The sequence below is a fragment of the Rousettus aegyptiacus genome, unplaced genomic scaffold, assembly GCF_014176215.1.
Source record: "Rousettus aegyptiacus isolate mRouAeg1 unplaced genomic scaffold, mRouAeg1.p scaffold_m13_p_1, whole genome shotgun sequence".
Taxonomy (NCBI): domain Eukaryota; kingdom Metazoa; phylum Chordata; class Mammalia; order Chiroptera; family Pteropodidae; genus Rousettus; species Rousettus aegyptiacus.
The window spans coordinates 118126509-118149338 of NW_023416284.1; the positions used below are offsets into that span (position 1 = coordinate 118126509).

At 35.0% G+C, this 22830-nt stretch overlaps 1 pseudogene; it reads left to right on the forward strand.

The window, feature by feature from the left end:
* The first annotated feature begins 8258 nt into the window (after positions 1–8258).
* Positions 8259–22830, forward strand: part of LOC118613705 — a 72599-nt pseudogene continuing 58027 nt past the window's right edge.

The following is a 22830-nucleotide window of genomic DNA, read 5'->3' on the forward strand; positions in this document are numbered from 1 at the left end:
ACTTGGTATAGTTTTGGAGAAGAGTCTCAGGGAAGAGATCTATATCATTCTATACCACGATCCTTTACTTAAAGGCTTAACTTTGCATAGAGGTCAAGAGAACACCTTAATTTTTAAAATCTTTTTCTTTCCCTGGGATGAAGGGACAGCATAATATAACATTGAAATGAGCAAACTGAATCCACCAGAATATCAGACCTTTAAGAAAACAAAACAGGCCACTAGGGCTGTATTAGCATTCCTCTATACTGTCTCCCTGGAAACCTAGAAGACAAACAGCCTTTGTTCACTCTCTCGCTTCAGATCAAGTCCCTCTGGGTTCCTATGTTCATAACACCCTGGACCTTTTCCTCATGGCACTTAAGCACAGTTGCAATGATACACTTATGAGATTAATATTTAACTGTACCTCAAGACTGAAAAATCCATGAGGATGGAGACTGTGGTTTGTTTTGCCTATTGTTGTTATCTCCAGCATCTATCTAGCCCAGTGCTAGGCTCTTAGAAGGTACACAGTAAATATTTTTTGAATGACCATATGAAAATATTATATAATTATGAACTGGCTATACTATACCATGTAATAATACCTATAATGGCGAAAACGTCTGATAATCTTTAGAAGTGAAACAAATATAAGAAATACAGTAAATTTCAGGAAAAAAATTGTTGACTATCACAGCAACTTTCTAGTTGATTTGAAATCCCTTCTGGGAATCAATTTGGCAAGGGCAATGACTGTCAACTGTTTATTTCCTCTTGTGTATTCATTTGATTCTATGTTGTGTCTTTATTTTCTTTCCTCTGCCTTTCAGTCTATTATTTAATTTTCTTTAAAGATAATGATGTGATGAGTTCATGCAAATATTATTTTTAAATTATTAAATTTCTGGTGAACAAACATAGAAACAGAAAACTGAGGGGAAAAATCTATTGTATATTCTTTTTTTGATTTGGGTATGAAGCTTTTTGTTCTTTTAACATCTGAAACATCGTAGGTGCTATTTTAGCAATTCCATCTCTGCAAAATAATTTTCTTAAGAGACATTTACAGTTCTTATCAACAAAATTATTATATTTAATTGACAGAGGCTATTTAAAGAAGCATGGCTTAATTCATTACGTACCCTTGAGAGTATTTGGGTTTGAACTTTGGATTTATTGTGGCATTGTAGTCCTCTTATCACTATCAAAAAGAACCTATATAATTTTATTTTAAAATATTATCAAATGAGTTTCAAAATCTGCTTACATTTAAAGAGAAATATGGGAGCTTTAATGAAAAAAATGAACACTGGCAGGTTATAGCATACTGGGCAGTGAACACAATATCCACTACAACTGATAAAAAACATAACATGGGAGACTTTTGGCCCAAGGATTTAACCAAAATAATTGCACAATGTGAGGAAGAGGAAATAAAAAAGACTAGAAACAACAAAAAGATATTTTGAAAACTGATAACCTCAACTTAAAATATAGGCTTGATACTTTCTTGAGACAAATAAATCATTCTTTTCTGGTTCTCAGAAATATGTCATACTATGAAGAAAGATGCAAAGAAGTTTAATTTGCTCAAAATGAATTAAAAATAAATATTTATGTCTGTTACACAGGGAAGCACAATATATATTTCTTGAATAAAATAATTTTTTTAAGAGAATAAAGTTATTTTTGGTTGCTTTTTTCCCCCCATGTTTCTATCAATACTGGCCAAATTACTTTAGCATTGAGCACTTTTATCCTGGAGGCCTTTGCACAGGCAGACCTTTCAACAGATAGAACTATATCATCAGCAGGAGTTAGAGTAGGCCGTCCTTCCTGGGTGCTTTGTCTAGTTGCTTATCACCTTGAGAATGTGCTTGGCCTGCTTTGAATAGATATGAAGTTTACCTGAGCCCTAAGTTTACCCTAATATAATTGTTAAAGTAGGACAAGATAGAAAGAGGTCTTTGGGGCCTGGTAAACTGCTAATAGAAATGAGGGCTTATTATTCGGGTTCCTGTGGAGCTAGCCAAGGCACTCTCAAATCCTTAGGTATGAAACCTAGGTCTCAGAGATCCAGTTTGCTCCAGTGCTCCCTGAAGGGAAATAACTCTCCAAGGGAGTCTTTAGTGTCACAACTATGGATTAAAGAAATATTTCTTAGGTCAAAAAAAAAAAATTAAGGCAATTGTATGACTCCTCTTTATAAAAGGAAAAAAAGACTAGGAAATTACACATATCTCACAAGAATTGGCTGGTATTAATTTCATATATTTTGGAAGTGTTTTGAAGTGTCTAAGATATAGGATGTCCAGTTGTAAGATTTTTTGTTATTGTTATTAATAGCTAATATTTTAATGACTAAAAGAATTTTTAAAATGGGCTTTAAAAAGAAAACATACCTGTATTATAGGGTTTTGTAAAAGAAGAATGGAAGTATAATATCTGGATTACACCCTTAGCTTTGCAAATAATTATAAAAATAGTGAAAATAATATTGTCCTGTAAAATAATGGACTTCATGCAAAAGAAAAAATACTGGGGCAATAATGGCATCCACAACATCTTTTTACTCTATGCAAACAGTTGGACTATCATTTATTTGCAGATCTTGGATTAGAGAGATGTTTATTATGCAATCAATTAAGGATGACAGGGTTTTTAAAAATTCAATTGAGGTATCTTAGATTTCATTAATTAAGGCAAACATTCATTGAATGCTCATCACGTGCTGTCAATTTCTTAGGTTCTGAGCACTCAAAGATGAATATAATATTGTCTTTGCTTGGGAGCGGTAATCCATTGACTAACAAATTCATGAAAAAAAAAACATGTTATGTCTGGTAAGTACTAATACAGTGCACAGCAAGATCTTTTTCACTCTTCGATTCATCTACTGGATGTTTCAGTCCTTAAATATATATGTATCTATTATAGATACACACACACATATGTGTATATATATATGTATATATGCATACAAGAGTAATTGAGTATATATTATATATATGTATGTATTGTATATACTGTAAGAAACTGGTTCATGTGATTATGGAGGCTGAGAAGTTCAAGCTCTGCAGTTAGCAATTTGGCTGGAGACCACAGAGCTGATGCTATAGTTCCACTCTGAATCTGAAGACCTGATCACCAGGAAAGCTGAGCGAATATATAAGTTCCATTCGGTGTTTGAAGGCAGGAGAAGACTGATATTCTAGCTAGAAGGCAGTCAGGCAGAGAGGAGGAATTCTCTTTTACTAGGCCCCTTATTCTATTCAGGCCTTCAAAGCATTAGATGAGGCCCACCTATACTGGGGAGGGCAATCTTCTTTATTCCATCTTTAATTCAAATGTGACTCTCTTCCCAGAAACACTTTCACAAACATACACAAAATGATGTTTTACCACCCCATGGCCAAGTCCAATTGACACATAAAATTAGGCAATCTAAGTCCACTCTTTGTCAATTTGGTAGCCATGTGCATTTCATCTATACTCAGTCTCCACAAAAAGACATTAACAGGATCATAACTCTGCCTAACGTGATACAACAATATTGTGTTAAATTGGAAACACACTAACTCCTCCCTCAGAAGAAGCTGCTCCCTAACCCTGCTTGCTACTTTACTAAGGATGAAAATCGAAAATGCCTACAGCTGTTTTATGAACCTAGAATTTGATTCTTCTATGATAGTGTAGTACCAGTAATAGATATGTTGTTAGTATTCACTATAAATACAATAACCAGTGATTATACTGTTTGCAAGGTCAATATACCTTCATTTCAAATATAGGATATCACCCTTTAGCTGTTCTTCCACAAGTACCTCTCTAATGTATCCCAACTAATCACTAACTTTTACAATCACCTGTTTCGGCTATGATCCTTTCCCTTGTTGTAGAGCCCCAACAAGCTGATTGTGACAGCAGCTGAAAGTGTACACAGAACAGTAGGATGACCTCTGCTGTACAGCGAGGCAGTCAGTACGAACGGCATTAGTGGCAGTTCCAGAAGAATCAGTGGGACTGGAAGCTCCTGGACCAGTAAAGTCAGTTAGCAAGAGTGTGACCAGCAAGGGTCCCTGCTCGATGACAGTGCTGATTCAGAAAGAGAGAGGAGTCCTGGGCCCTGGGTACCACCTCCATCCCATTTTGCTCCTTTAGTTTTTCCAACTCGTTTGCAACTAATTCCAATTTCATTTTAACCTTTTTGTTACTAATCACCCTGTTTGAAATATCCAGAAAGCTTTGTTTTCCTTGTCTGGAAACTGACCAAAATATTCAGGTAATAAAACTTCTAGAAAGGAGTCTTGTTTATAATGAGGTTGACTGCGTTAAGAAAAACAGAAGAATCTTCATAAATTCATCAAAAAAAAGCTGTGGGTCTTTAAAGCTATGTTTGATAGAAATTCCTCCAGGAGCTGATTCTTTTTTCTTTGATTAATATAAACTCACCCGTGGAGGCAGTTATACAGTTCTAGGGTCTGATTTCTTTATGTTACATATCTTCTTTCTGTCCTCTTTACCCCATTTGGTAACTGCCCTATCTCCCACAGAGGCTGTTCAGCATGAGATTTCTGGCTAGCTGACAGCTTCCACCCCAACAAAATAGTAAAATAGTCGAAAGCATAGTATTAGTCATTTATACTAATGATGTGACTGATTAATATAGCAATGACTTTTATTCCATGATTTTCACTATGTATTTTCTTTTTAAGTATTTAATCCCTAATTTAGAATTAAAACCTTGTCCCATTAAAGGCATTTTAGGTATTGGTAAGATACCTTGCATCCGTGCACACTCCAGTGGCTCCTGTGGTGCCACAATACTGGCAGACTCAGCTCGGAGGTTAACCCTGAGGAGTTCTCATCAATGTAACTGCTTTTATGTGGGTGGCCCCCTGATGACCCAGGGAAAACTGAAAAGGTGCCAATGGTGCCCTTTTCTTTATTCATTCATTGATTCATTCATGGAAACAAATATTTATTGATCATCATATATAACAGGTGCTGTACTAGGCACTTTGGACACAACTGTGATTAAGATAAAACAAGTGACATAGTATATCAGTCAAGAATGTAGTTGATCTGCCACTTTAGAGCTTTGGGAGCTTAAGCTAGTGATCTTGAATCTCTGTTTCCTCATCTAGAGTGTGGGGAAATTATGGTACATATTGCAGTGAGGCATGCCTATTTCTCAACACTCATTGCTGGAGGCAGAGCATTTTATATACCTTTATCCCTTACAGCGTTTCAATACAGAACTGCCAAATATGCCCAGAATTGAACACAATTCCCTCTTTTCCTCTCTTTGATTCAATGTCTAGATACTTCTTTGTATTATTTATATACAGAGACTTCTGAGCTTCCAGATACATTATATATATTTTTGTATATTTAAGATTATATGCCATCCTGTTTAATGACATTTTTCTAACCCAAAGATGCTTGTCTTCAAATCTTAGACTTCATTCCTATGCTTTCTGTATCATTTCTACCTGCGATAATGAAGTTTTTCATAAAGTTGTATCGAACACTTTGTCTTTACTATATAAAAATCAGTTTGCCAAGAAAACAAGGTACTACTTAATAATCAGAGAATCTTCATAAAAAAGTAATCTTTAACATGTTCTAATGCAAAGCAAAGGATAAAACAGGCTTTATATCTAGTACAAACTTAACTTTATACTTTATCACTTAATTTAGCACATTCTTGGATTTAATATGGGATTACCAAGTAGGATCTGGGGAAATGTAGGTAGCAGTTGTATATTTAATGTTTCCCAAAATAGTTTTCAAAATAATAAAAGAACGAAAGTGAAACTGCTGCTGGAAATATTTATATAACACTCCTCATTTTCTAAATTAAAATAAATGTCTTTTCTACAATATAGGCCACAGTTAATGGATTTTTATAGATATTTGATATCACTTTAATTTGCCAAAATAGACTCTTTCCCTGTATTTAGATTTGTGCTTTCAGGCTGTTGTAGTCAGGGCACCACTGAAAGCAGAGTCTGAGAAAAAGATTTGTGTTCAAGTAGTTTATGCAGAAAGTGAGCCAGGAAGTGAGATGGAAAAGGAGGGAAAGCCCAGGTGAATATACTCCTCTCAGTCAGCACTGCTGTGGGTGGCTGAGGCTTAATGCCACTGGGACCCTTTGGCAGCATGTACAGTGCTTATCAGAATTATTATCTGCCTGGGGGAAGAATGGGAGAAGTGTTTGTTCAAACCAGCCCCCATTGGTTGAGGGTTGCCTGCGGAGTGTTAAATCCTCTGTAGGTTCCTCATGAACATGTGTTGGGGGCTGACCCAGCACCCATGCCAGGGGCAGGATGAATTCTGGAGGAGAGATGCTACTATATAGGAGAGAATAGAGCCTGTGACTGTGGCTGCACTCAGAGGAGGCTGAGGAGGCTGTGGGGCCAGATACCAGAGTATCCATACAAGATACCAGCAGTGAGCTGAGAAAAAAATTTAGGTCAAATAGGACAAAAATTATTCATAAGGAAAATGAACCCATTTAAAGATTGTGCACTTTCCTTGACTGCTAATGTCTGTAATTCCATGCTTGGTATATAAAGACAACTTATCAGAGTTGGAGAAGTCACTGGGTTACTTAATTAAATATTATAAATCTGATGTTTTAGCACTGGATAGGTGATTAATTCTGCATTTCTGAATCTAGCCTCATTAGGAATATACCCTGGGGCACTTTGTTCTTACATTTATAAATTATGGACTCAATGAATCTAATATCTTGCTGATAATGGGTATGTAATACATGAAGGCTTGCTTGCTTTAAACAGATATTCTTCTTAATAGGAATTAAGCTATGGGAAAATGTTCTTTTTAATAGTCCATCTTTATTTTCAGGCTTTCTTATGGTTTAGCTTTGTAATTATAGGGTCATTAAAATAATATGAATGCAAAACTCTCACAAATTTGAACAAAACAATTATAAAAATTAAAATAGGAATGAAACGGAAATAAAAAGATATGGTGAGGGAAATGAATGTTTTTCAAGATATGTTTAAAAGAGAGGGTTTAGAGGAAAGAATACAGAAAAAAAAAAAAACCTTGCACTGACATAATCAGGAAAGATATTCTGTGTTACTTTGAATCTTATGCTATCGAAGCCTTCAATGACTTCTTGTTTTTAAGACCAAGTCCAAAGCAAATTATTCAAGGACCTCCACAAGTGGACCTGTTCAAACCTGTTTTCCAGAACTCACTTTCAGGAATACTCTATTCCAACCCACCTGATCTGAGCACTTCACAAATATTAACTCATTTAATTTGTATGAAATGTCTATGAGGTATTGAGATACACACAGGTAAGATTTGCCCCAACTCATCAGCTAGTAAGTGGTAAAGCCAGGATTTACACCCACTCTGGCTCCTGAGTCTGGGCTCTTCACCATCATATCCATGGCTACCTGACTGTCCTCCAAACTTGCATGGATATTAATCTAGTACATTTGCTTTCTCTCACATAGAATGTGTTCCTCCCTCCTTTCCATCTCTTTAAATCCAAGTGATCCTTTAAGTCCCACTCCCCTCCCTAAAAGACTTCCATAGCTACATTAGTCCCGGTCATCTCTTCTTATTTGGATTTATAAAGTACTTTTGGTTGGCAGAATTCATTTGGCACTTGTCACCTACCACCTTCATCGAAAATTATTTGTGTGTGTATGTATACATTTCTCCCTAATTTGGACATACCCTCATTGAAGATAGGCCAGACTTTATCTTTCTCTTAGAAATAAGTAACATTCAGGTTGTGGTAGAGTTAAAGAGTAGGAGCCCAATACTTAAGAGCAGGACCCGAGAGGACAGGGACTTTGGCATGATCACTTCTTTGGGTTTCTTGTAGCACCCACCGCCATCTATTCTTTGTGCATAGTTAGTGCTCAGTATTTGTTGATTTGAATTAAAATTGAGAACTGTAATGATTCAGGCTGCCCTGGTTTCATTTCTATTATTTAAGTGAAAGTTTACTATATATTCCATATTCAAAATAAATGCAGGTTGTCAATTTTAATACCAGACATGACAGGTAATTTTAAAAGTGCTAAGAATTGCAGTGTGGTACTGGAAATGTTTCCCTTTTTTTCTGTTACATGTAGAAATTGCACTGTTACACCAAGTTTCCAGTGGCCACCGTAATAGCATTAAGTATAGGTATGCAGGCATAAGTATAAATAAAAATCATATATGCACTCTCACAATCAAACTTCCAGTAGTTTTTCAAATGGAAAAGTGGATAAAGAAAGATGGCATCTCTTGCCTATTCCCTGCTTGATACTCTTAGTCCAAAGGCCAAAAATGCATCTGCACGTCTGAAATCTGTCATGTTGGTGGGTCCAGTTTGCTCCTTTTTTGCTCTTGGCATCAGCACGTCAAGGGTAAGAAGGCAGGTGACCTTGGGAAACTGGTAGTAGGTTGATTTGGGTGAATGCTTTCCTCACTTCAAACTGTTGGTCTGAATCTCAGTTCCTTCCTACACTTACAGAGATTAAATGTATTTGAGCCCCGTTTGTTGACAAAGACAATGGAATTAATAGAAACAACAGTATGTGCTCCATGCCTTTTTTCTCTGACTTGTGTTTCCTTTCTCCTTCACTAGAGAGCTCCTTGGGCAGAGGCCTGTTCAGGCCACCTCAGTTAGGCTCAACCAAATCATAGGACCATTGTAGCGGCCACATTTAATTACCAATACCATTTAACTACGAAAGGGCTCCCTCTATGGTAGTTTCCAAATTTCACCAAAAAAAGACTCCTTTCCTCAACTGATATTTGATTTACACTTCTTTTCCTCTACCTCTGTAGTTGTTCCTCTCAAATTATATTACCTCTTAGATAAAATAAAAAATAAACACCTCTAAACACAGGGCTTGATCATCCTAATTTTCCCCAGATGTCCACTGTGGGAAAGACTCTTCTTGAGAGAGAACAGCCCTTGCAGGTATGTGGGATGTACAATATGTAATTCTCAACTGTAAATTTCAAGTATCACCAATGGAGTAAGAGAATTTACTAGCTTTCCACTCATTTGATAACTTGGAAGAAATTAAGTTATTTTGAAAGCTTTCTTTAATTTTTACTCTTTGGTTAGGATGCTTTTTCTAGGGTGGGGGTGTTCAAGATGATTGGCCTTAGGAAAGAGTGCTGCTCAGCCATTCTGACAAAAGGGTAGGACAAGGAAGACGTTTTATACTTGTTGCTAGGTGTGTGTATGGTGGAGGGAAAGGGTGAAAATTTAGTCCATCGTTTCCTTTTGTTATTTAAAATTATAATTCTTTATTCTACATAAAATTTAATTCTATAAAAAAAATTTCTCTATAGTAATAAGCATATATTAAAAATGGAGACTAATCCTATAATTCAGAGCTCTTCAAACTTTACTATTAATGTGATCCACCTGGAATCTTGTCACAATGCAGATTTGGAGTTAGTGGGTCTAGTGTAGAGCCTGTGATTCTGCATTTATAACAAGCTCCAGGTGGTGCCAATGCTACTGGCCCTTGACTCTATATTTTGGGTAGTAAGAAGCCACATGCAAGCAGCCTAATTCTTTACTTAAAAAAAAATTCATTGTGGTTTTAGTTTGCATTTATCTAATGATAGCGACGTTGAGCATCTTTTCATATATATGTTGGCAATCTGTATCTCCTCTTTGGAGAAATATCTATTCAGGTCCTCTGCCCATTTTTTAATTGGATTGTTTGTTTTTTGTTGTTGTTGAGTTGTATGAGTTCTTTATATATTGAAACCACAATGAGATATTACCTTACTCCTGTCAGAATGGTTATGATCAATAAATCAAAGAGCAACAAATGTTGGTGAGGATGTGGAGAAAAGGAAACCCTTATTACACTGTTGGTGGGATGGCAAATTGGTGCAGCCATTACGGAAAACAGTCAGGAGGTTCCTTAAAAAATTAAAAATGGATCTATCTTTCGACCTAGCAATTGCACTTCTGGGTATTTAAACAAGGAAAACCAAAATAATAATTCATAAAGATCTATGCATTCCTATGGCAGCCCTATTCACAATAGCCAAGATATGGAAGCAACCTAAATGCCTAAAAGCAACAGATGAATAGATAAAGAAGTTATGGCTCATACATAAAATGAAATTCTACCATTTGCAACGACATAGATGGACCTAGAGGTTATTGTGCTGAGCGATATAAGTCAGACAGAGAAATATAAATACCATATAATTTCACTTACATGCAGTATCTAAGGAACAAAAAGAACAAACTAATCAAAATCAGATTCACAAATACAGAGGACAATCTGGAGATAGCCAGAGGGGAGTGTTCTTGGGAGGCTGGGAGAAAGGGGTGAAGGGTTAAACAAGTACAAATTAGTAGTTGATAGATGGTCACAGTGATGGGGAGCACAGCACAGGGAATACAGTCAGCAGTAATGTAATGGCTATATGTTCCGCCAGAGGCAAGGTAATCAGAGGATGGTTTCATAAACTGCATAAATGTCTAATCAATGTACTGTATACTTGAAACTAATAATAACATAAAATAAAATGCTAAAAAAACTTCATCATTTTGGCAGCATTTGTGCTTTTTTTCAGCCCAATTAGTGTAGGCTTTACACAGGAAATAATGGCCTGCCTTTCTAGGGTTAGTGTGAGGATTCAGTGATATTAGCCCTAGCTACTCAAACCAATAGTACCAGCAGAACTACCTGGGAGTTTGTCAGAAATGCAGAATCTCAGGCCCTACCACAGATTGACTGACTTGTCTGCATTTTCATAAGATGCTGAGGTGATAATATACACATTTAAGTTTGGTAGCACTGATGTAATCCAGATGGAGTGACTGGTGCATAAGTGCTCAATAGATACTAGCCATTACCCTTTGAGTCCTTAAGAAACATATGAATTATTTACGTATTTTTTTCTATTTTATAGGTGAAAAGACTGTAAAACAGTGACAGTATTAGGATTCTAAACTAGACCTTTTTGATTTCAAAGCCTGTGCCCTTAATACTACATAGGCTTTTCCCTAAAGAGAAGTAGATTTCATGAAGACCTTGGTGAAGATCTTGGTGCCTCTCACCTCTCTTTTCATCTCTCTTTTATCCCTCAGGTCCTCAGGCAGCCTACTGTTGAAAGCCCACCATGTCCCATATCAGAACACCACCTGTTTCTTGTCCTTTCCACTTATATTCCAGTAGGGTACAGCTGAGGGCTAACTATGTCCTGTGTTAATTTTTCCGGAGTTATATGGTTTATGCAGGGTTTTCTGGATGTAATGTTTTTGCTCAAAAGCACTTCTATGGGGGAATTTTAGACTTTGTAGGATTGGTGAGGAGGTATTTTAGGACATGGGGTATCGTGGTGGTGGTGGAGTATGTGGTGGGCTGTGGGCATTTCTCTTGACATCCTTTAATCCTAATTCTTGGCAGAAACATGCTCCATTCATCTACAAGGCTTGGGTGAGACTCCAGATGTTTGGTTAGAAATTTCTATAAGGAAAAAAATTAAACCACAAATGAAAATGGGAGGGCAAGGAGAAATAAGGGAGTAAGAATGGCTCTGAAGTTTAATCAGCAATGTTCAGGGCATGCAAGGAACACGATTTGGGGTCCAGAAGTGTGGGTGAGCAGTTAAATCATGAAGGCCATTGGTCTCACCCTGATTATGTCACTTTCAAATTGGATTTTTATTTCCGATTTTGCTTTCAGGTTTTTAGAAACAGGCTCATAGGCTGTAGGCTTACTGAGAGAGATGTAGCCTTGTCTCCTTATCCTAATTGCTTTATATCTAAACTTAAGGTGCTTTTCAATTTGCTCTTGTTTCTCACCTCATGGGCACTGATTGATTTAGTTTCATTTTGCATTTTTACTAATAGGAATTGAATGAACTTGATGATTTTCATTAGTTCTGTTTTGACTTGACGGTTTCATTTATTCCCTTCAACTGGGGTTTTTACTTAAAGATTTTGTTTAGCCTATGGTTGTGTCTCTTATAGCAAGATCACTCCCCAGATAATAAATTCAGAACTTTGGAGGAAAGCAGGTTATGTCTCCAATTGCTTTCCATTCTTCTTTTTGTTTTTGTTGTTACTTACATTTTGATTTGTCTATTTAGAGTTTCCAAGTGTGTCTTGTTGCTGGGGATAGCATAATTTTATGGGGGAAGATAACATTTTGCATGCATATTTAAACAGATGAGAAGTATGAAAAAGTTTGCTAACCTTATACTAAATCAATCTTGCAAAGACATTTATTTAGGACTAAAATGTAATAGCAAAGAAAAGCTGCCATTGAGAGACTCAGGCAAATCTGGTAGTTCAAATTGAGCTATTCTTTCAATGATTTTTTGTGAATAAAGGCTTCCTAAGTCACCATAATGAAGAAATGGTGAGAATCATTTTTTTTTTTTTTTGGAGTGCATTCAGATTCTGAATTAGGGGATTCAAAGATTAATCTTTCTTCTCCTGATATCTCTCCTTCCTTAGCCCCTAATGGCACCTGTTCTCTTATATACATATGTATGAATGATGTCTTGCCTTTAATATAAATCATTTTATAGAGAGTTAAAATTTAGAAATCTATGACAACTACTTTAATGACATAGCACATTGTATTTATCATATAATGAAAGGTGAAAAGTAATGATCTGTCAATCTTATAAAGTACACACATATACTGCATGTGTGTGTGTGTGTGTGTGTGTGTGCGCGCGCGTGTGTGTGTATTCATTTGTAGTGGGGTGAATCTCAATCTATAAACTCAGGTTGGCAAGGAATGTAAGTTTATATTCCATTACTCAACTTAATTTTTTCATTTTGAGCTTCTGGTCTGCTAGGAGTGAGCAGAAAATTCTTGATATTAGCTCTTCCTTGACTTCTCTCCCCCTACCTGCCATTGACTTCCCTGGTGTTGCTCCACACATCTAAGATCCTAACCAGTTTTAAGGTGTTGAGATGGTAGAAACAGAATGGTCACTGATCCCCACATTTCCATTGAGGTGTTCAGAGTCTCGGTGCCCATAGTTTCTTCAGATCTGACTTTCCACTGCTTGGTGCCGCTGTCAGGGCATGGAAATCTTTCCCTGGCCTATCTCTCTGGTCTTGTCTTCTTAGACATACAACTCGACTGCTAGACTGCTATCTCTGGGGTCTGGCCATCTTTTTTTTTGTTCTTGGGAATCTTATCTCTTTTTCTTTTTTTCCTTCTTCCAACCTTGAGGAATCTTTTTCTGGCTTTAAAAGAAATCCATTTATCTTCATATTTATGTTTGCTCAATGCTCTCTTCTTAGGCTTTTTGAAACTAAAGTTGGATTCCTGGAAAACACATTCAAGCCCTTCCCTGAGGCACTGAACATGGACAAGAATAGGAGTGGTTGGGAAAGAGGCAGGTACAGAGGGCTATCTCAAATAAAAGAATGATACCTCAAAGCATCATCTCGGTACAATTCTGGGATTTACATATTTCATTTTATAAGAAATATTCCAGAACACTGTGCTGATGACCTTTCCTCAAGCTGCAGAGTCTTCAAGTAACAAGCAACCAAAAAGTGTTCATCAGCTCTGTGTCACTTATCAGATAGGCTATTTGGTAGAAGAGACACAAATTGTAAGATGTGCAAATTACCTTTCTATTATAAGTTTCTAAGGACAATTAATTTTAGGTGGCTGGCAAATATACTGTGAAAAGAAGTAAACTGTTAAGTAGTTATGTGAGGTCAAGTTTTTTCCCTCCTAATATGGCGCTTAAAATCTTATCTTTTAAATATACTCCTTCATTAATGTGAATTATAACTGCAGCATGACAAATATTTTTCAAAACAAAGAATTTTCATGGAGGCAAATCAAATCAGAAGTAAATGGATGGGTGTGAAATCCTTTCATTGCTACAATAATAGGATAATTTATGTAATACCTCAAGCATCCTAATCTTTTAATGGATTTTTGAAATATAAAAGACTGAAAAAAAATCAGTTATGCCTGTTCCCTCCTTCACTGAGTGTTTATTTAAAAAACTCTTTGCTCAGTTAATGTTCTCTTTAAAAATAATAGCAGTTCTGTCTGGAATGGAGAAAAAATTTAATTCTTAGTGGTTTTTTTTTTCTCAGAAATTTCTATAGTCATTTTGAGGAAAATGTTTCCCTAGTGATAAAGTTAAGATCTCTTTTTTTTCTCACAGTAGTCTGATAATAGCTTATGATATTACATCTACTTCAAATTTTTAACACTATTTTAAATCTGATTCTCAAACTTTCATCAGATTTCATTTTTCTCTTTTAGATTAACCACATCCCAGGCCCACATCACCTCACCTCTGGATATTTACGGTAGTCTTATAAAGCAGATCTCAAACAGTCCGTGATGAAAGACAAGTTTCTAAATATGAGCTCTCTATTCCTGTGCTAATTCCTGAGCTCTCTATTCCTTCACAGACTGGAAACAAGCAGCTGGAAGACTGGCACTGGTGTGTGGGCCACCTTCGGGTGTTCTGAGGTCCTCTTATAGAGTCAACTATCTCTATCTCTCCTGTATGCCATCCTGGATACCTTCCTAAACTACTGTTTTCTGAAATGAAATCCCTACTCATCATCCCGGAGTTCAAGACTCTGTGACATCGGACAACATTCTGCCTGTGTCCTAGACACATACCTAGGACACAGGCAGAATGTTGTCCTAGGTATGTGTCTAGGGGGTTCCTTCCCTTTGTTGGAAAGCAATACCTAGGACACAGGCAGAATGTCGTCCTAGGTATGTGTCTAGGGGGTTCCTTCCCTTTGTTGGAAAGCAATTCCTCAGCACTCAGCCCGAAAGAAACCTTTGTCCACTACGCTTAGTTACACTGATTTCCAAATTGCCTATAACATACTGAACCACAAACACTGATCTCTAGTTGCCTCATTTTATCAGGTGGACTACTTATTTTAACTAATGAGTAGGCAGGAAATGTGGAATGTTTCTAGTTAATGAATGAGGAGGACAAGGGACAGGAAGAATAAAAATTCTTAACCTTGGGTTTTTAAGACTATCTAAGTGAGAATCTTAAGGGATAGTGTACCCCTGATGAGAAGAGGGGTGTGTGTATGTGTGTGTTTGTGTGTGTGTGTATGTGTGTGTGTGTGTGTGTGTGTGTGTGTGCGCGCATATGTGCAGAGAAGAATGTTTATAGAAAAGTGTTTATGGACTATAACTTGTGTTTGATCTTTTTTTAATTGAAATTTTATTGAGAAAAATGTAAACTCACATCTAGGTGTAAGCAGTAATGCAGAGAGATCCCATACAAATCTCTTTATTCAGTTTCCCCATGGTCATATCTTACAGAGCTATACTCCTATACAACAACCAGAGTACCAGCACTGTTTCAAACAGCCAATCTTATTTAGATTTCCCTAGTTTTATGTGTACTCAATTTTCTGTATTTGTGTATTTAGTTCCATGCAAGTTTATCAAATGGGTAGGTATGTATATACAGCTAAGATACAGAACCATTCTATCATCATAAGGACCTGTCCTGTTGCCTTTTATAACCACCCTCACTCCATTTGTCTAGCCTTACCCTGCTCCCAATCCCTGGCAACCACTGATCTGTTCTTCATTTCTAACTTTTGTCATTTGAAAATGTCACATAAATGGAAGTATACAGTATGTAACCTTTTAGGATTGACTTTGGCTTTTTTTCACTCAGCATAAGTCTCTGGAGATTTATCCTAGTTGTTGCATATATCAACAGTTCCTTTTTATTGCTAAGTTATATTCCATGGTATGCATGCATCAGTGTTTATTTAACCATTCACCTACTAATGGACCTCTTGGATAATTCCAGTTTTAGGCTATTACAAATAAAGTTCATATAAAGATTCATGTACAGGTTTTTGCGCAAACATGAGTTTTATTTCTCTGGGATAAATGCCCAGGAGTACAACTGCTAGGTCATATGGTAGTTGCATGTCTTGTTTAATCTTTTAAATATATTGTTTAAAATTGTTTTCCTAGTCCACATGTTTGTATTATGACATAAAGTCCAGTTTCTAACGCAGTATGGCTTTGATAGTAATCCCTAAATAAAGTCTTCTTTATTTTCTTAGTCTTTTTTCCTCTTTCAAAATAGTCTTAAAACTTATATCTTATACTTAAAGCAAGTCTATAAGCTCAATGGCATTTTATAGGAAACCAAGACACAGAGATGTTAAGTAATTTGGTCATATAAAGAATCAATAGCACATTCTAAAGCAAATCCCAAGACCCTAAGTTGAATTTTAAAAACTGTATGTGGTAATACACTAATGGGTCATGAAATCAACTAAGTTGGTCATGACCAGAATGTTTCTATGAAGAAAGAGACTTGACTAGAATACAAAATACCATAGTGCATTGTACTTAATAAAAGTATGTATTGTGCAATTTTTTTGTATATATATTGGATGATTGTGTGTGTGTGTTTGTGTGTGTATAAATAAAGTTGGGTGATAGTTAAAAAATGCTGGGAAAAATCCACTAAGGAAAACAGTCTGCAGGTTTCTCAAAAAATTAAAAATGGATATACCTTTGGACTTAGCAATTGCACCTCTGGGTATTTATTCAAAGAAAACCAAAATAATAATTTGTAAAGATTTATTTACCCCTATATTCATGGCAGCACAATTTACAATAGTCAAGATATGGAAGCGACCTAAATGCCTATCAACAGACAACTGGATAAAGAAGTTATGGTTCATATATTTAATGGACTATTACTTAGCCATTAAAAAAATTAAATCCTACCACTTGCAATGACATGGATGGACCTAGAGGTTATTATGCTGAGTGAAATAAGTCAGACAAAGATAAATATCATATGATTTTACTTATATGTGGAATCTAAGAAATAAAAAGAACAAATTAATCAAAACCAGATTCACAAATACAGAGAATTATCTGGGGATAGTCAGAGGGGAGGGGGCTGGTAGAATGGGGTGAAGGGTTAAATAGATAAAAATTAGTAGTTGATAGATTGTCAAGGGAATGGGGAATATGGCATAGGGAATGCAGTTAGCATTAATGTAATGGCTAGGTGAAGAACCAGAGGAGAGAAAGAGCAATGAGAGAGATAGTTTTATAAACCATATAAATGCCCAACCAATGTACTGTATACTTGAAATAATAAAATAAAATTTAAAAAAATGCTGGAAAAATACAGCTTAGCTCTTTCCATTAAAAATCTCATGAAGTTACCTTGCATTAATGAATAACTTTTGGTAATATTGGTATAAAAGTAGGTTTGAGAAGACATATTCTCTCTTATCTGATAGGTAAGGAAAAAATGTTACTTGTCACTTTACGGAATTTTATTTTCCTTACTACTTAAAAAGGACCTCATACACAAACTCTTGCAGATTGTAGAAAAAAAGGGAATGCCATCTAACTCATTTAATAAAATTAGCTTAACTTCGGTAACAAAACACTACAAGGGCAGTATGAAAAATTAGAAATTACAGGACTTTCTCGAGATCACACATTTAGCAAAAGCTGGAGCCAAGACCCAATTCCAAATTTTCTGAAGCCCAATAATATGCTTTCCCTGAAATCTTATCCTGATTCTCTGTGGGATATTTTCAAAGTAGCATATGGTGGTTAGATTAATTTTATTAGTAACTGACTCTATATGCCAGATCTCTCATACAGAGATTATTTAAACTGCAACAAAGAAGACTAGGGAAGACAGACAAGCTGACTGCAAATACTAGAAAGTCTGTCATGTAGAAAAGGGAGAAGATGTTCCTATCTTACAGCACAAGGCAAAATTAAAGCCAAAGTTTGGCAGTTAGAAGGAAGAAAACTTGTTCACCCCAAGGAAAACATCCTTTTCCAGCTGTCCAGGAATAAAAGAACTGCCTAATGTGGTTCTGAGCTATCTAAATGAAGTATTCATTAACCTATCAGAAAACCACCTATTCTAGCTGCTAAAAACAAAATTCTTCGATTAGACCAAATGTTCTTTAAAGGTCTTTTCAAATCCAAGTTCCCAGGAATCTACTGCTAAATGACTTTCTCCCGTTAGTCATTTATCTTGGCAAATTCTGCCCACATACCATATTTCCTTGCAATCTGTTTAGAATTAAATAAATTATTTTTAATTGAAACCTTAACTACCATGATTTTATTTCAAGCAGACATAATTTATTAAAAACTGAGTGTAAAGAATATGTATTTTTTTCTCATAGAACTTTGAATTGGGTTGTAAATCAATTAACTCACATTGTGGAATGAAATAGAATGAGATGAAATGTGAAATTCAGTGTTATCAATGTGAAATAAATGAATCCTCAAGAAATATGTAGGAGATGATATTACTCAATTGTAAACATCAATAGAAAGAGGGAAAGTGATTTGTTCAAGGTCATGGAGCTAATAAGTGATCACACAGCTAATATATATGGTCATGCAGCTAATGAATCTTGGGCCTGTTAATGCTCTTTGGTAATTCTTTGAATAAATATTAAACTTTCCACAGGAGAATATGCATGAAGAGACTCTTCTGACTTCTAATGAGAGCATTTTCAAGAGGTTATGAGTCTAACTGTGAGTTATTTATTATTTACACAATGAAATTCTTTCCTACTTTGCTTACTAATATGTTGCTTAAAAAAATAGAAGATGCTCCCCATGTCTATGATGCTTCTTTTTCCTTAGGAAAAAAAATAAGTTACTTGATAGACAGATACATCTATTCTGAAAGCAAAACAGTAAATCATAAGAATTTACCTTATGGTCTTACATTTCAAACCCCTCTACAAAAGATATTCAAGTTCTTATCAAGTGCAGTCAGAAAAAAAATGTGAGTACAACTAAGATGTTAAAGCAATTCAGTCTCTATGTTTTTATAATGTAGTATTGACTAGGCACCAATACTTATATTTCTTGTGTTCTTACATAATTTCCACCTTACCTTGTATTTGAAATCAAATTCCTGTCCACTGCACAAGAGAAGATTAGATGTCAGGTCTATGTCTGACAGATGCTCATAATGTCTCTTGGCCTATAATAATAGAAAGTTTAGTTAGTTTTTTATTAGAAAATTCTAGAGATTTGATTTTAAAAGGCATGGGATGGAGTTGGTAATATAAGTGTGAGAATGATTACTGTACTTGATTGAAATGATCTAACACAGAGAAGGTCGACCAACTTATGGTGAGAACTATATTTTTTGCCTTGGACTTAATCTCTGCTGTTTGCTGGGGCCCCTTGGACATTTTGAAATGTGCACAAATGAAGAGGAAGATGGCATGGAGGAGAAGCCAAACTGAAAATCAAGCTTCTGCTGCTGCCATTTGAGCCTATCTTCCTAGTTAACTATTGTTGATGGTATAGCAGGTCTGGGCCTCTGCAGACTCCTTGTAACTCTACAGAGCATGTGGAAGAATTTTGTTCCTTGGGGGTCTAAGCCTATGAGATGTTAAGAAATCCTACATGCTGCCAGCAATCCTAAGGAGCTATTTAGACAGAATCCAATTGACATAATTTATCAAGAACTGAGTTTAAGAGATCAGTGCTGACAGGGCTGGCAGAAGCCTTTTGCTAAGTTTTCACTAAGTGTTTATACCACAACGGTAAGGAGGAGAGCAGCGAATTCTATGTATTTGGATGGAGGAGTAGTTTGGCACCTCTGCCCTATTTGCCCCTCCAGGCAAAGCTCGAGTAGTAATTTCCATGTCACACTCCTTAGAGGATGAATTTTGTTAATTAAAGATGGAGCAAAAGTAAATGCTTATATTAAATTCTTTGCCTTTATCCAGAAATTTTATACAATTTGATGAAGTTCCATTTAATTTTTAAACATTCTTGTTCATTTTTATAGTCTCTATTTTATTCTATTCATTTTTTTAAATAGAACTGTTATTTTCTTTTTTATTACAGATCCATATGCAGTTGTAAGAACTAATACACAAAGAGATCCCCAGTTTTCATTAATGATAACATCTTGCAAAACTATACTACAGTATCATGACCAGGTTATTGACAATGACACTGTGAAGATATGGAACATTTCCATCACCACAAAGATTGCTCATGTTTCCTTTTTATAGCTACACCCACTTCCCTCCCATCTCATCCCTTCCTTGGCTCCTGGAAACCAGTAGTCTGTTCTCCATTTCTGTAATTTTGTTATTTTCAAGAATATTAGATAAATGGAATCATATATTATATAACCTTTGGGACTGGCTTTTTTACTTCATAATTTTCTAGGGATTCATCAAATTTTGCATATATCAATAGTTCATTAATTTTTATTGCATGATGCAGCATTATTAGTAAAAACCAAGATGTGAAAGTAACTTAGATGCTCATCAATAGATGAATAAATAAATGTGATATATATATTTATAACAGAATATTATTCAGCAATAAAAAATAATGAAATCTTGCCATTTGCAACAACATGGATGGATCTAGAGGGTATTATGCTAAGTGAAATAAGTCAGACAAAGACAAATACCTTATGATTTTATTTATGTGTGGAATCTAATAAAACAAAACAAAACAAGACAAATGAATATACAAAACAAAACAGAAACAGACCCAGAAATATAAAGAACAGAAGGAGCTGATGGTTGCCAAAGGGGAAGGGAAGGAAGATGGAAATTAAAAAAATAAAAGGGGTAATCATAGACTATATTACAGATGACCTTGAGTATGGACTTTATTCTGATAAGACATGAGTTTTTGAGCAAATAAGTAACATGGCCACATTTAGATCATCACTCCTCTAAAAAACAAAAACAAAAACAAAAACAAATTCCCTATAAAAAATGAAATGAAAAAAGAAGTTGAAAATGTCTTCAAAAAAATAGACAACAATCAAGTGGAAAGAATACCTTGTGGTCAGGCAGAACATGGGAATTTTGAATGCTTGGGTGTACAGAAATGGTTTCTTGATTTCCTCCTCAATATTGGCTATGCCTTTGTTTCACATAAAAGTTTTTATTGCATGATGTGGATGTACCAGTTTGTTTAATCATTCACCTTTGGAAAGACATCTGAATTGACTCCACGTTTTGGCTATCATGAATAAATCTGCTATGAACATTTATGGTCAAGATTTTGTATGAACAATTTGTGTCTTCTTTTTATTTTTTTAATTTGTCAGTTTTGCTATAGGTTTGTCAATTTTATTGATCATTTCAAGCTCTTTGTTTCATTAATCTTGTCTATTCCTTTTCTGTTTTCAATTTCAGTGATTTCTGTTTTACCTTAATTATTTCCTTCTGCTTTCTTTGGGTTAATTTTGTCTTTTTTGTAGATTCTTGAGGTGGGAACTTAAATGATTGATTTTAAACTTTTGTTCTTTTAAATGTTTTCACCTAATGCTATAAATTTCCCTTTCAGCCCTGCTTTAGCTATGTCCCATGAATTTTGATATATTGTATTTCATTGAAGGTATTAAATAATCCCTTGAGACTTCCTCTTTTACCCATGGATTATTTAGAAATGTGTTGTTTAATGTTTCCAAGTGGAAATTTTCTTGGAGAATTTATCATCTTTCTATTATTGATTTCTAGATTGATTCCATTGTGGTCAAAGAACACATTCTTATTTTAAATTTGCTCATGTTTTTTATGGTCCAGAATTTGGTCTATATTAACATATGTTCTGTGGGCACTTGAAAATATTGTGTATTCTGTTGTTATTGGGTAGAATGTTCTATAAATGTTCGTTAGATTGTGTTGGATGATGATGCTGAGTTCTTCTATATCTTTGCTGATTTTCTGTCTAGTTGTTCTATTAATTGTTGAGAGGGGATGTGGAAGTGTACTACTCTAATTGTACATTATCTATTTCTCCATTAGTTCTATCAGTTTTTGCTTCACACATTTTTGATATTTTTTGTTTGGTGCATACACATTTACAATTTTAATGTCTTCTTGGAGGATTGAACTCTTTTATCATTATATTGTGTCCCTGTCTTTAGTAATTTTCTTTGCTGTGATGTCCACTTTTTCTGATACTAATAATGCATTTCTTCTTTCCTTGATTAATGTTTGTATAATACATATAATGTTTGTATAATACATATTTTCCCCAAATTTTACTTTCTATCTGCCTATATTGTTATGTTTGAGGTAAGTTTCAGGTAGACAGCACATAGTTGAGTCATGTTTTATAATCCAGTCTTCCAATTTCTGTCTTTTAATTGGTATATATAGATCATTTACATTTAATGTAATTATTGATATCTTAGGATTTGTCATTTTATTTTGTTTTCGCCTTTATTTCTCCCTCCTTCCTGTGGGTTATTTGGACATAGTTTAGATTCCATTCTGATTTATCTTTAGTATTTTTAAGTGAATCTCTTTGAAAAGTCTCTTTAGTAGCTTCTCTTGGTATTTTATTTTTATACAGGAACTTGTCATAGTTTGTTGGTATCATCATTTTACTAGTTCAAGTAAAATATAGGAACCTAACTTCCCTTTATATCCTTTTACCATCACTTTTTTATAATAAAATTGTCTTAAATATTTTCTGTACATAAATATAGAATTACACCAGTATAATTTTGCTTCTACTTCAAATGTAATTTAAAAAATTGAAAAGGAAAGCTTGTTTGTCCGTATTTTTGTTTACTATGTTTTCTTTTCTTTCTTGATATTTCAAGGTTTCTTTTAAAAAATAATTTCCTTTCTATTTGGAGAATTTCCTTTAGCTTTTCTTAAAGTGTGGGACTGATGACAAATACTCTTAATTTTCCTTCATTTCTTTATTCAAGAATGTCTTGATTTCTTCATTATTGAAGGAAATTTTCCTGGGTATAAGATTCTGGGTTGATAGTTCCTCTCTTTTAGCAGTTGAAAATGGCCTCCATAATTTTTCATGA